This window comes from Helianthus annuus, chromosome 12, assembly GCF_002127325.2.
Source record: "Helianthus annuus cultivar XRQ/B chromosome 12, HanXRQr2.0-SUNRISE, whole genome shotgun sequence".
Classification (NCBI taxonomy): domain Eukaryota; kingdom Viridiplantae; phylum Streptophyta; class Magnoliopsida; order Asterales; family Asteraceae; genus Helianthus; species Helianthus annuus.
This window is the reverse complement of record NC_035444.2, coordinates 39,438,371-39,452,337: the sequence shown is the minus strand read 5'-3', so window position 1 is coordinate 39,452,337 and position 13,967 is coordinate 39,438,371. Positions and strand designations below refer to the sequence as shown.

Genomic DNA, 13,967 nt, shown 5'->3' with positions numbered 1-13,967 from the left:
CAATGGATCAAATGCATTGGTTTCTATGTGGTCTCGGTGCATCCTTCGAAAGCTTTTCAACTTCCACTCGATCGGTACGTCCTATCCCATCTTTTATTGATCTTCTTGCTAGTGCTGAAAGCCATGAGATGTTTCTAAAAAATTTGCATGGCAATATTGATTCTCCTGTTGTTGCTTTCACTGCCCAAAACTCGAATCCTAGGCAGCCTACATCTTATCGGCCCAACAAGCCCAATTCGGGCAATTTTAGGCCCAATCGCCAGGGATTTAACAACAACAGGGGGTTTCATAAGAGTTTTGGGCGCCAAAATCGTATACCGAAGTGTCAGCTATGCCATAAGTCTGGCCATTCCGCGGCCCAATGTTTTCAGTTGGCCTCGTATGCTCAATCTGCCTCTCCGACTTCGGAACAATTGGCTAGTGCATTCCATGCTCAATGCAACTTAAACGCCACGGTTCCCGATTGGACATCCGACACTGGGGCCACCACTCACATGTTACCGAATACTAATGCTCTTCAAAATCCGACTCCAACTCAAGGTAACCAAAAAGTTTATTTTGGCAATGGTCAATCCCTTCCTGTTACACATATTGGGCACACACAAATTCAAGGTAATATTGCCCTTAATGACGTTTTGGTGGTTCCATCTATCACCAAAAATCTATTGTCCATTGGGAAATTGACCGAAGATAATAATGTTGATGTTATTTTTTCTCACCCCTATTTTTATATTCAGGATCGCGCCACCAAGCAGACTCTAGCCCAGGGGTGCCGTGAAGACGGCCTCTACGTTCTTCGCCAAACTCATGAAGCCTTGGTTACCGCATCATCTTGTCCAAAAGCTTCATTTGAGTTGTGGCATTCGAGACTTGGTCATGTTAATTTTGATGTTATCTCTATGTTGAAAAATAATGGGTTTTTGTCGTTTACTTCCGTATTACCTAAACCGGGTCTTTGTTCCCCGTGTGAACTTGCAAAAGCAAAAAGACAATCTTTTTTGACTAATGATAAACGGGCATCTATGCCACTTGAACTAATTCATTGTGACTTGTGGGGACCCTCTCCCATTAGGTCAATTGGTAATTTTTTATATTATGTTGCCTTTGTGGATGATTACTCGAGGTTTACTTGGCTATATCCTCTTAAAGCCAAATCCGATTTTTTTGATGCTTTATCAGTATTTATATCTTTCATTCAAACTCAGTTCTCTACTAAAATCAAAATTTTCCAAAGTGATGGTGGCACAGAATTTACCAACAACCGAGTTCAAAAATTGCTAGCTCAAAATGGTACTTTTCATCGGATGTCTTGTCCTCATACCCCACAACAAAACGGTAGGGTTGAACGAAAGCATCGTCATATTGTTGAAACGGGCTTGGCTATGCTCTTTCATGGCAAAATACCCACCACTTATTGGGTAGATGCTTTTGCATCCGCAGTTTTTATAATTAATCGTTTACCATCAAAAATTTTACAAGGACAATCACCGTTTGAGTTCTTGTATCATCAAACACCAAAGTATAATATTTTCCGACCTTTTGGATGTCGTGTCTATCCTTGTCTCCGTGATTATACTCATCATAAATTATCTCCCCGTAGCATCCCATGCATTTTTATTGGATATTGCACCAAATACAAAGGCTATAGGTGTCTTGATCCTTCTACATCTCGTATTTACGTCACTAGAAGTGCTCGCTTTGACGAGTCATTTTTTTCCTTTTGATACCAATACCACCGCTAATAATACTCTTGACTCGCTTGAAATCACAAATTTTTTGGATGTATCACCACAAGTTGCTCCACCAAAACAGTTTCAACCCACTGTTGAAACAACCAAAAATACTAGTCCCAAACATAATACTTTCCCTTTTACTATTCCCTTTATTCCAAACCCACCTGATGTTATTCCTTCAACAGGCCCAACTGTTTTACCTACTACACCCATGAGCCCAGCTATTTCACTTGATACTCCTGAGCCCACTTCACCTTCTACCACTTCACCTTCTACCACTGCTACCTCTGAGCCCGCTTCACCTACTGTGTCGCCGGCCCAATCCTTGCCACAGCCCAGCTCTCCGTCCCTTGTTCCCTCGACTGTGTCTCCGGCCCAGCAATCATTTCAGCCTAATATTGAGTCTTCCGCTCACTCGTCTCCGACCCCGTCGGTTCCTGCTCCTCCGCCTCTTCCCACCCATCCGATGACGACTCGTTCAAAATCTGGAATATTTAAAATTCGTCATCGGGTTGACTTAGCTCATACTAAAACTCTCCCGTTACATCATGCTTTATTTGCATCCAATGATCCTACTACTTTCCTTAATGCTTCCAAAGACCCCAAATGGATACATGCCATGGAGGAAGAGTTTAATGCTCTCACTAGAAACAACACTTGGACTCTTGTTCCAAGACCTTCTAATGTCAATATTGTCGGATCTAAATGGATTTTCAGAACGAAGTTTCGAGCTGATGGTTCCATTGAACGTTACAAAGCCCGTCTCGTTGCCCAAGGCTTCAGTCAAATTCCGGGACTTGACTACTCTCATACTTTCAGTCCTGTTGTTAAAGCCACTATTGTTCGAACCGTTTTGGCGTTGAGTGTCATTCACAATTGGCATCTTCACCAGCTTGATGTCAACAATGCCTTTTTACATGGCCATTTGACTGAAAATGTCTTCATGGAACAACCTAAGGGTTTCATTAATGCTCAATTTCCATCACATGTTTGTAAGTTGAACAAAGCCATTTATGGGCTAAAACAGGCCCCTCGGGCCTGGTTTCATCGCTTAAGCTTGTTTCTCCTAAACAATGGTTTCTCCTGTAGTCGTGCGGATCCATCATTATTTGTTTACAAACGTGATAACTGCATGATGTATCTCCTTGTCTATGTGGATGATCTTATTCTTACCGGCAACCATCAACCAACTATCTCCTCCTTTATCTCCTGTCTCAATAAAGAGTTTGCAATCAAAGATCTTGGAAAACTCAACTATTTTTTGGGTCTGGAGGTTACCTACACTAAAAATGATCTCTTCATAAATCAGTCAAAATACGCTTTAGACATATTAACGCGTGCCAAGATGTTGGATGCCAAACCGGCTCCAACACCTTTAAGCACCAATGTTTCTTTTGTTTCTACAGGTACTATGTTTCAAGATGCTACATTCTACCGTTCAATTGTAGGTGCTCTCCAGTATCTGACGATCACACGGCCTGATATGTCCTATGCTGTCAATCAAGTCAGTCAATTTCTTCATGCCCCTACTACTGACCACTTTCAGGAAGTGAAACGCATTTTGCGCTATCTCAAGGGTACACTTGCTTTTGGGTTACATTACAGTCGTCCCACTACCACATGTCTTCTTGGTTATTCTGATGCTGATTGGGCTCGTTGTCTAGAGACACGTCGCTCAACGTATGGTTATTCTATATTTTTGGGTGGAAATCTAATTTCTTGGAGTGCTAAGAAACAACCTACTGTTGCTAGATCAAGTTGCGAATCTGAATATCGTGCTATGGCTAACACTGCTGCAGAGATTGTATGGATAACTCATCTTCTTCAGGAACTTCATGCTCTTCCGCCTGACAGACCTACTATTCTTTGTGATAATCAGAGTGCCATTTTTCTGACTCAAAACCCTGTTGCACATAAGCGGGCCAAGCATATAGATCTTGATTATCATTTCTTACGAGAATTAGTCCAAGCAGGAAAACTGGTTACCAAATTCGTTCCAACCAAGCTTCAGGTTGCTGACATTTTTACGAAGAGTCTTCCTTCATCGCAGTTTTGCTCTCTTCGAAATCTGCTTTGCGTTGGTCCACCACCGTTCAGCTTGCAGGGGGATGTTAGATAGTATTTATATCTATTGTATTTTTCCTTATTCTTTAGGGGTCTTGTTGTAGTTTTCTCCTCTATATATTGTTGTATTCATTCTATTCTTTTCATCAATGAAATTCATCTTTTCACATTCACACAGAATTAAAAACGAAATTTCCATATTGCAATCATTAAATTATAATTATAAAAATTATAAAAATTAAATATTAAACAAAATAGGAACAGTAAACAAACGAAATTTCCACATTTATATACTATTAATTTAAAACAATTGTGTGCATATTTGGTTGTAAGTTGTCTTAAAATGGTTGTACATTAATCGTATATAGGTTGTAAGTTGTGCTTAAGTGGTTGTACCTTAATCAAATAATAATGGTTTCATTACCTTACCAAATTTAGTCTGTTTTTGTATGCATGTATGGTTGTAAATTGTGCTTAAGTGGTTGTACCCTAATCAAATAATGGTTTCATTATCTTACCATATTCAATCGGTTTGATCCATTCAAAGTTGTGTTGTTTTATTTGTAAATTATTATTGTTTATAATAATCTAATTAATTTAGTCTAAATCTTGTATAAATATAATTTGCAACATATTGATGCAATGGTTGTTATAATGTATGCATTATGGTTTGTATAGTGGTAATGATATATATTATATATAGATTACGATGGACCTGTCAAACGAGAAAAAATTGACGCGGGTTAACGCGCGGGTCCTAGATCAACTTAGTTATTTTATTCTACGTTTTACGTTTCGGTTTAATTTCTTCGCATTAACACCGCAATTTCAGTGTCGGTGGTCGCTGACAGTAGTGTGGCATTAGTGCTCGCCCCCGCCGCAACGCGGGGGGTGCTTAATACTAGTTGGAATTTAATTAGCACCGAAAGTCTTTTAGCGCTCTGTATGAACACAGAATTTTATATTGACAGATGAACGTATAGAATCCGTTTTGGTTAATTGATGCCACTACATTACATATCATATTAATCTATATATATTCTAAAGTTTAGTTATATGTTCTATTTTAAAACCAAAATTTATGGTTGTTTTAAATGCATCATCCTATAAAAATCCTATTAATTGCATTTAATTTATATTAAATAAATAAGAGATAAGATAAAAAATAAAATAAAATAATTATATATCAATAATCATTAAAATTAATATCATCAATAACACATTATACTAAATAATATATTATAGATAAAGGTAGATTAGTTTAAAGTTAACTTTGATCTTAATTTGTTTTAATAATTGGTTTAAAGATAATTATTCCAAACTTGTGATTATTCTATAAAATGATCTTTGACAAGGTAACCATAAATTTAAATTTCGAAGTAACTAATATATTAAAAGTAGCTCAAATATAATTCGTAATAAAAACACAACAATATATTTTCAAAGAAAACATATAATAAAAAAAATAGGTAAAGGGATCCAAATGATATCAAATATTAAGAACTTATCCATGATATTAGTATCAGAATTTAATAGATTAAGATAAAATTTAAACCGAAAGATCATAAGTATCATAAAAATATCATTAAATTAAAGTTAAAAAGTAAAGAAAAGAATTATTATTATAATATTAAAATAATAAAAATATATAAAAAACTATATATATTATTAAAATATTAAAATTACTATTTGTACCGATACCAAACAAGACCGTACCGGTATTTTCGATACCAGTACCGGTTAACACCAAGCTTATCCCACCCCGTGATACTAAAAAATTATTAAATTAAAGTTAAACAGTAAAAAAAAAGGAATTATTATTATAATATTAAAATAATAAAAGTATTAAAATAACTATATATAGAGTGGGGATCCTACGGAAAGTGTGTTTTTCCTAAAAAGTGTAAAAAGTCATAAAACACAATAATTTCAGGCATAAAACACACCTAAAACTCACAAATAATAGAATGAATATTACTAAAACACCATATTCAAACTCTAATAGTCCATAAAAACTTCAAACACACCATCGTAGAAGAACTATGAATATAAAACATACAATGCTAAACAACATAAAACACAATAATATTTGTCATTCCACAATCAGAGCCTTAACATCTAAAACACAACACAAAACCCACATACATGATGTTTTAGTAATCTTCATCATATTATTTGTGGGTTTTTGGTGTGTTTTATGGTTGACATTATGGTGTTTTATGACTTTTTACACTTTTTAGGAAATTTGAACTTTCTGGCCAACTCCTATCCACTATATATATATATATATATATATATATATATATATATATATATATATATATATATATATATATATATATATATATATATATATATTCTAATATATTATTAACAAGATTTTGGCTAAATTAATTAGATTATTATAAATAATAATAATAATTTACAAATAAAACAACACAATTTGCAACAAAGCAATGCATGAAACACCATATTAAAATATAGTACAGTACATTAATGCTAGAACCTAATCTATACTATATTATAAAGCATTTCATAAGGATGCCAACCAAATTTAAGTAATTACAATCTTTTATACTTATGGTACAACAACTTAATGATGTTAGTAAGGGGTGAAATGGTCTTTCTACATTAATATTAAAAAATAAAAAAAATAATTATCTATATCTATATCTATCTATCTATATCTGTACTATATTATAAAGCATTTCATAAGGATACCAACCAAATTTAAGTAATTACAATCTTTTATACTTATGGTACAACAACTTAATGATGTTAGTAAGGGGTGAAATGGTCTTTCTACATTAATATTAAAAAATAAAAAAAAATAATTAAATGAGAATATAATCACAATTAATTATAATAATACAATAATAAGTTTGGTTCTTAAATGCAATTAATAAACGAAACCTATTGGGATAAACCGCAAAAGCACTCCAAAGGTCCAATTTCAATCAATATGTAATAAATTTGACCGATTAAGGAATCTCCTATCATTGCTATAAATTCACCATTTCACTCAACATCAACTCCTTTGTCTACTATTGTGCGAGTTAGAGTCGAAAAGAAAGAGATAAGAAAGAGATAAGTTGATATGAAATTTATTTATCTTGGTGGAAAGGTGTGTTCTTTTATACCCATTTCAACATTTATTCGAAAAAACTTTGGTTTGTTTCTTAAAATATTCAAATGGGATAACAGTTTTCTTTTACATAATCTATGAGTTTATATTGATGTTTTATTATGTTTTTGGTGATTTAGTGGTTTTTTTTTTCAAATTATGATTTTATATTACATATAAAGTATACACACAGGTTATTGGATACAAAAAGACAGACACTTCATACTTCATCAAGGTACCCTTGCATGACTATAGTATCTGGAACCATTTACCAATGTATTGTTTAATTGTTCATAAATTTATAGTCTTTTTCCTTTTTGCAGCTTCATGTATATGGAGGTGTAAAAGGGTGGGTACGAGAAAAGTTATTCATTTGGAGATAGACATTTATTTGGCCTATTGGTATTTCCTTTTTTAATTTCTACTTTACTATTTTTTTAAACATATGATGCTTTTGTGTGATTTAATTGATACTATATATAGGCAATATAGATGCAGAGGAAATATTTGAGGAGGTATTGTTTGACAGGATTGGGCAGCAAACTTTAAGGGCTCGGATGTTTTCAACCCGCGCAAAAGATTTAAATTGATTGCGTTTATCTATACTATCGTATAAAGCATTTCACAAGGGTTCCAACCAAATTTAAATAATTGCAACATATTATGCTTATAGTACAACAACTCAATGAAGTTAGTAAAGGGAATTAGTCTTTCTACATGAGTATAAATTGATAAATACAATTAAATTGATAACTTTATAAATTAAGTATTGTTAAATACTTGATAAAGAATTAAATCATTTGACTTAGTTGAACATCATCACCTTCCTCATATTTACATTGCTTTTCCATTTTAAGTTCTCCGTAACCGATTACTTGATTGAATTTTATAATTAAGTCATTATTATTTGGTTTAGTAATTGCTAAACATCATACAAATAAGGTTACAACCTTTTTTGCAATTTTATAAGATAGTTGATGAACATCATATGAAATAAAAATAAAAATAAGAGTTAATTACTATTTTCGTCCTTGTGGTTTGTCAAAAATCACTATTTCAGTCCATTAGTTTAAAAATTGCGATTTCAGTCCCTGTGGTTTCACTTTCGTAACCATTTTCAGTCAACCTCGTAACCATTTCAGTCCCTGTACTTTACAGAATAATGGATTGAAATGGTTACAAAAGTGAAACCGCAGGGACTGAAATGGTTACGAAAGTGAAACCACAGGGACTGAAATCGCAATTTTTAAACTAATGGACTGAAATAGTTGTCACACCCCTTTCTGCGGCGGAAGCACGAGGTGTGATCATGAAAGGTTCTCATTGCATACGAAAGGTAAACATACTATATGCTCGAAAATAACTTCAAACATTACATTGCCAAAACATAAGTCAAGTGTTTACAACACCAGATGGCATATTATCTTAAAGGTTACAACTTTATTTAATAATAAACAAGCGACATCCACGAGCATAAGTAAGACCACGCGCACATCCATCCTAGTTACCTGAAATACATGTGAGTTTTGGAAAAACGTCAACATAATGTTGGTGTGAATTCATGCCGTTTTGTTTTGCATTTTTGTATACTTTGTATGAAAACATAGTTTGTGAATAAATCGAGTTTTCATAAATCCAGTTTCATGAATACACCACGTACTCATGTATGATTCAAATTCTTCTTGAGTACCCCACGTACTCAAGTATAATCCATGCCTCTCTTGAGTACCCCACGTACTCAAGTATTCATCAAGTTTTAGAATGGTATGTGTTTTTATGTAAATTAAGTATTCCTGTATGTATCAGGATTGTTAATGGGTTGCAAAGCCATTAACATGTGACACGACATAGGAAGTCACCAAACCTTAGGCATTTAATTGGTATATTCTGAGACACAAAAGCACTACTCGGTACTCGCCCTCACCGAGAGTGTGGCTGCCCGGCACCCGTTAGATCTAACCTTTTGTTCTGCGGTCTAGGTATATTGTTGATTAATGGTGCTTCTGTACCCTATTCGTGACACTATTTCTCGCATCATTTTTCATAGCGCATCCTACTTGGTACTCGTTTCTCACCAAGCGCGCTTCCCGTATTCTTATATCACATCACACTTGGTACTCGTTTCTCACCAAGTGTGTTTCTTGTATTCTTATATCGCTAAACACTTGGTACTCGTTCTCACCAGGTGTGCTTTTTATTATCATACCATTTGTTAAACATAAAAATGTTTGTAACATGTATTTCACCCCCGAAGTTATAAAACTGAAAACAGTTAAGAGAAAAGGGGGAGCATGAACTCACAACTTTGCGTTCCTGTGCGTCGTAAACTTCACCGGATTTGCTTAATTAACGTCGTAACCTATACGCGTTTTCTTAACGTTAGTCACTAGACTTGCATCGCACAAGTACAGTCACTCTCTTTTGTGTATATATTCTTGTGTTAAAAATATTTTATATTTTTAACTAAGTATCTTACTTATATTATTTTCTCTAAAATTAATATAAGTATCTTGTGTTTTGCACTTTGCACCCGAATTGTGTATCTTGTATGTTGTATGTGTATTTTTTTGTATTTTTACTCATTACGAGTATCTCCAATTCATATTATTTTTACTCTAAAAATAATATATATCTAGTTCACAAAATAATCACATAATCATACAAGAGATAAATATATAAATTCTAAATATATATTTAACAAGTTTTATTTATCAAAATCCTCCTCCGGTATTTGGAAATTTTGTAATAAAAATCATGGCGAAGTTTGTTTGGAAAACAAGCCAAAAATATATTCATAACACTTGTCACAAAAAAAAATATTCTAAGTGTTATTTTCTGGAAAAATTTCGCCAGAGTTTCCTCTGTAACTGGAGGTGGCCACGCTTACTAGCGTATCATTTTCTTTTAAAAATTCAACCAATCAATTTCCCAGTCATCATCAAACTAGTCCCACATAAACATATATCGCAATCACATGAACTTGTAAGTTGTGTAAAAATGTGTAGTAACTTACTAGCACATTTGGTAAGTCTTTCCATCTTTAAAAAAAATAAAATCATTATCTCGAAACTTTATTTTTAAAGAATATGAAGTTTTACAACTTCTAGTCGGTATTTACGAAAATATTTCTTTGTTAAATCCTTTCGTTACACAAGTGTCTACACACTTTTTGGTTCTCAAAAATGTCTTTATTTTGAGAAAGATCCGGCTTTTTAAACATGATTTCATCATACTCTTGGTTCTTCAAAAATACCACTTGTAGATCCGTAGATCTACTAGTTTAGAACTCCATTTCATAAGAAAAATCGTTTTTACACAAGTTCATGTTTGTGAGTGAAAGGGTTCGTCATCTAGTTATTTTTACACTAAACATAGTGCTAGTTCATGTTCCATGAACATGACCTAGCGTAGTTAGATGACGATCCGTTCCCCTACTAGCATCCAACAATAATCAATAATCATAACAAAACATGTTCCATAAGTTTTACACTAATATTTACTCATTAACCACCATGTTTATTATTTTTAGTAGACTTTTAGTTTTGGTCTCCAGTGTTCATGATTTTTGCCCGTTAAATTTCTTATTAACCACTTTAGATATGAACAATGGAGTGTTTAGAGTCACTTACTACTAGCTCGAGACTAGGGAAGAAACTAGACGAAAAGTAGGCGGTTAATAGCGTTGTAGTGAGGTCCTTGCGATTCCGTATGCACCGAGCCTCCTTATGCGTGACCCTTCTCCTTTATATGTGAATAATATGGAAAGAATGGAATTTGAAAGTGGTGAGATGGTGGGAGTTAGGTTCGGCCGTAGGTATTCAAAGGGAGAAAGAAAGGGTTGCAATTTTTGTTAAGTGGTGAGAATGAAATGTTTATCCATTAAGCTTTCTTATAAACCATCAATCACTAAACCCTTTGGATATTATGTTTGGTAGATACTAGACAATTGTGATTATAAAAATCAAAGTAGGACAACTGTGGTCACCACATGGTGAAACCGATCGGATGGGGGGTTGGGTTTATGGTTTAATTTCAATTTTATAGTTAGTATTTAGCTAAATAATTAGGAACTTTGAATAAGTTACTATTATGTAGTGTTTTGTAACGGGTGTTAGGGTACTCGGGGACCCTAACTAGCTCAGTAAAATATAAACAATGTCATTGACAATATATTTGTTTTGTGCTCCGGGTAAAGTCCGGTTGTTCGGTTGGATATTAATCCGTTAAAGTGCTAAATTACACTTTTTAGTGTCTTTTAAGTACCCTTCTTGTACCCTTTCAATTCCCAACACTTAGGGAAATATTCTGGGTGATAAAACGAAATTTCTGCATAATATTCATATGTTTAAATGCTGAATTATACAAAATTCTGCACTTAAAGTGCGTTTCGGGTGCTTTTTAGTGCTTATTTTTGCTTTCGCAATGTCTATAAATTAAACCCTTATATGTACTCTTGGGTTTTAATGTACTTTTGTCGTCGGACCTACACCTAGGCCTCAATTCTAATGTCTGACTACTTTCTGCAGTTCTGTTGACACAGTGTGTCTTACCGGTGAGTTTACTATTATTTTTGACGCAACGCTCTCGTTTATGCATAAAGCAATATTTTGTAGTATACAACATGCATGAATTCACTTGTTTAGCAGGTAATCAGTCAATGTTGACATTTAAGCACATAATTGCAGTCATTAAATAATAATTAAAGTGTACGGAAGTTACCGGTTTTGTGCCAGTTGTCACAGTCTCCCCCCGTTAAAAGAATTTCGTCCCGAAATTCAGGATGAACTAACCCTTGCAGGAGTCTCTTTGAATAGGTGGGGATACTTTTCCTTGAACTGGTCTTCGCGTTCCCATGTGTATTCGGGTCCGTGCTTAGAGTTCCAACGTACTTTGACAAGTTTCACACTGCTCCTCCTGGTCTTGTTGACTTTCCAGTCGGTAACCTCAACGGGTTGTTCTGTAAATCGGAGGGCTTCATCAATATGCACTTCATCCATTGGGATGATCACGTTTTCTTGTGTTGGACTCTTCTTCAGGTTGGATACATGAAACGTATCATGTACTCCATTAAGTTCTTCCGGTAACTCCAACTTGTATGCCACGGTACCAATTCTTTTCAATATTCTGAATGGTCCGATGTATCATGGATTCAGCTTTCCACGCTTTCCAAATCTGACTACGCCCTTCCATGGTGAGACTTTTAACAGCACTTTGTCTCCCACCTCGAATTCTACTGATTTTCTTTTCGGATCAGCGTAGCTCTTTTGTCGATCTCGAGCCGCCTTAATGCGCTCTCGGATCTGCGCGATCTTGTCGGTTGTCTCTTGAACAAGTTCAGGACCAACCATACGTTTATCTCCGGCATCTGCCCAACATAAGGGCGATCGGCATTTGCGGCCATACAGAGCTTCGAACGGCGCGGCCTTTATGCTTGTATGGTAACTGTTATTGTAGGAAAACTCAACTAATGGTAGGTGAGTATCCCAGCTGCCGCCTAGATCCATGACACATGCGCGAAGCATATCTTCTAACGTTTGTATAGTCCGTTCGCTCTGGCCGTCTGTTTGCGGATGGAATGCCGTGCTTAGATCTAACTGAGATCCAAAGGCTTCCTGAAATGATTGCCAGATTCTTGAGACAAAGCGTCCATCTCTGTCTGAAATGATTGAGATAGGCACTCCATGACGTGCCACAATTTCTCTTAAGTATATTTCTGCAAGCTTTCCAGTGCTATCCTTCTCACGGATTGGTAGGAAATGCGCAGACTTCGTCAACCGATCAATTATTACCCATATCATGTCGTGCCCTCTCGGGGTCCTGGGTAATTTCGTTATGAAGTCCATCGAGATTTGTTCCCACTTCCACACGGGAATCTCTGGTTGTTGTAGTAGACCGGACGGTTTTTGATATTCGGCCTTAACCTTAGCACAGGTTAGGCATTTTCCAACATAGACAGCAACATCGCTTTTGAGTCTCGGCCACCAATAGTACTCTTTCAAGTCTTGATACATCTTGTCCGATCCTGGGTGGATCGAATATCTCGATTTGTGGGCTTCATTAAGGATGACTTCTCGTATGCCACCATAGAGTGGAACCCAAATACGCTTCTTGAAGTATAAGGCTCCCTCTTCATTTGGTGCCATGTACTTCAATGCACCTCGGAGGTATTCAGCTTTGCGGTTTTCCACCTTAAGGGCTTCTTGTTGTGCGTCACGAATACGTGAAGTGAGGTTCGTTCGAATAATCATTTCCAATGCTCGAACCCTTAGGGTCTTAACCCTTTCTTTTCGGCTCAACGCGTCTGCTACAACGTTTGCCTTTCCTGGGTGGTACTTAATCTCACAGTCGTAATCATTTAGCAGCTCGACCCATCGCCGCTGGCGCATATTCAATTCCTTCTGATCAAATATGTGTTGCAGGCTTTTGTGATCTGTGAAGATTATACATCGAGTACCATATAGATAGTGTCGCCAGATTTTCAAGGCGAATACCACTGCGCCCAGCTCCAGGTCGTGAGTGGTATAATTTCTTTCGTGTACCTTCAATTGCCTTGAAGCATAAGCGATGACTTTTTGGCGTTGCATGAGCACGCAACCCAAGCCTTGTCGTGAGGCGTCGCAGTATACCACGAAGTCTTCAGTGCCTTCGGGTAATGATAGTATCGGTGCATCGCATAACTTGTTTTTGAGTAGCTGAAAAGCTTCTTCTTGCTTGACACCCCAGTCATACTTCTTGTCCTTCTGCGTAAGGGCAGTTAGCGGCTGAGTTATTTTCGAGAAATTCTCGATGAATCTCCTATAGTAGCCCGCCAAGCCCAAAAACTGGCGAACCTCAGTTGGAGTTTTGGGAGCTTCCCAATTCTTAATGGCTTCAATCTTGGACGGGTCTACATGAATGCCCTTCTCATTCACCACGTGACCAAGAAATTGTACTTCGCGAATCCAGAATTCGCACTTTGAGAACTTTGCGAATAGTTTCTCTTTCTTCAGTAGCTCTAGAGTGGTCCTGAGGTGTTGCTCATGCTCTTCTTTCGTCCGAGAGTAGAT

The 13,967-nt window shown here is 35.8% G+C and overlaps 1 long non-coding RNA gene across 1 annotated transcript; it reads left to right on the top strand.

Moving 5' to 3' along the window:
* The first annotated feature begins 7,244 nt into the window (after positions 1–7,244).
* Positions 7,245–7,639, top strand: LOC110896598. Its single transcript, XR_002568023.2, has 2 exons — positions 7,245–7,323; positions 7,405–7,639. It is a non-coding gene; the product is annotated as an uncharacterized LOC110896598 (long non-coding RNA).
* The last annotated feature ends 6,328 nt before the right edge of the window (positions 7,640–13,967 follow it).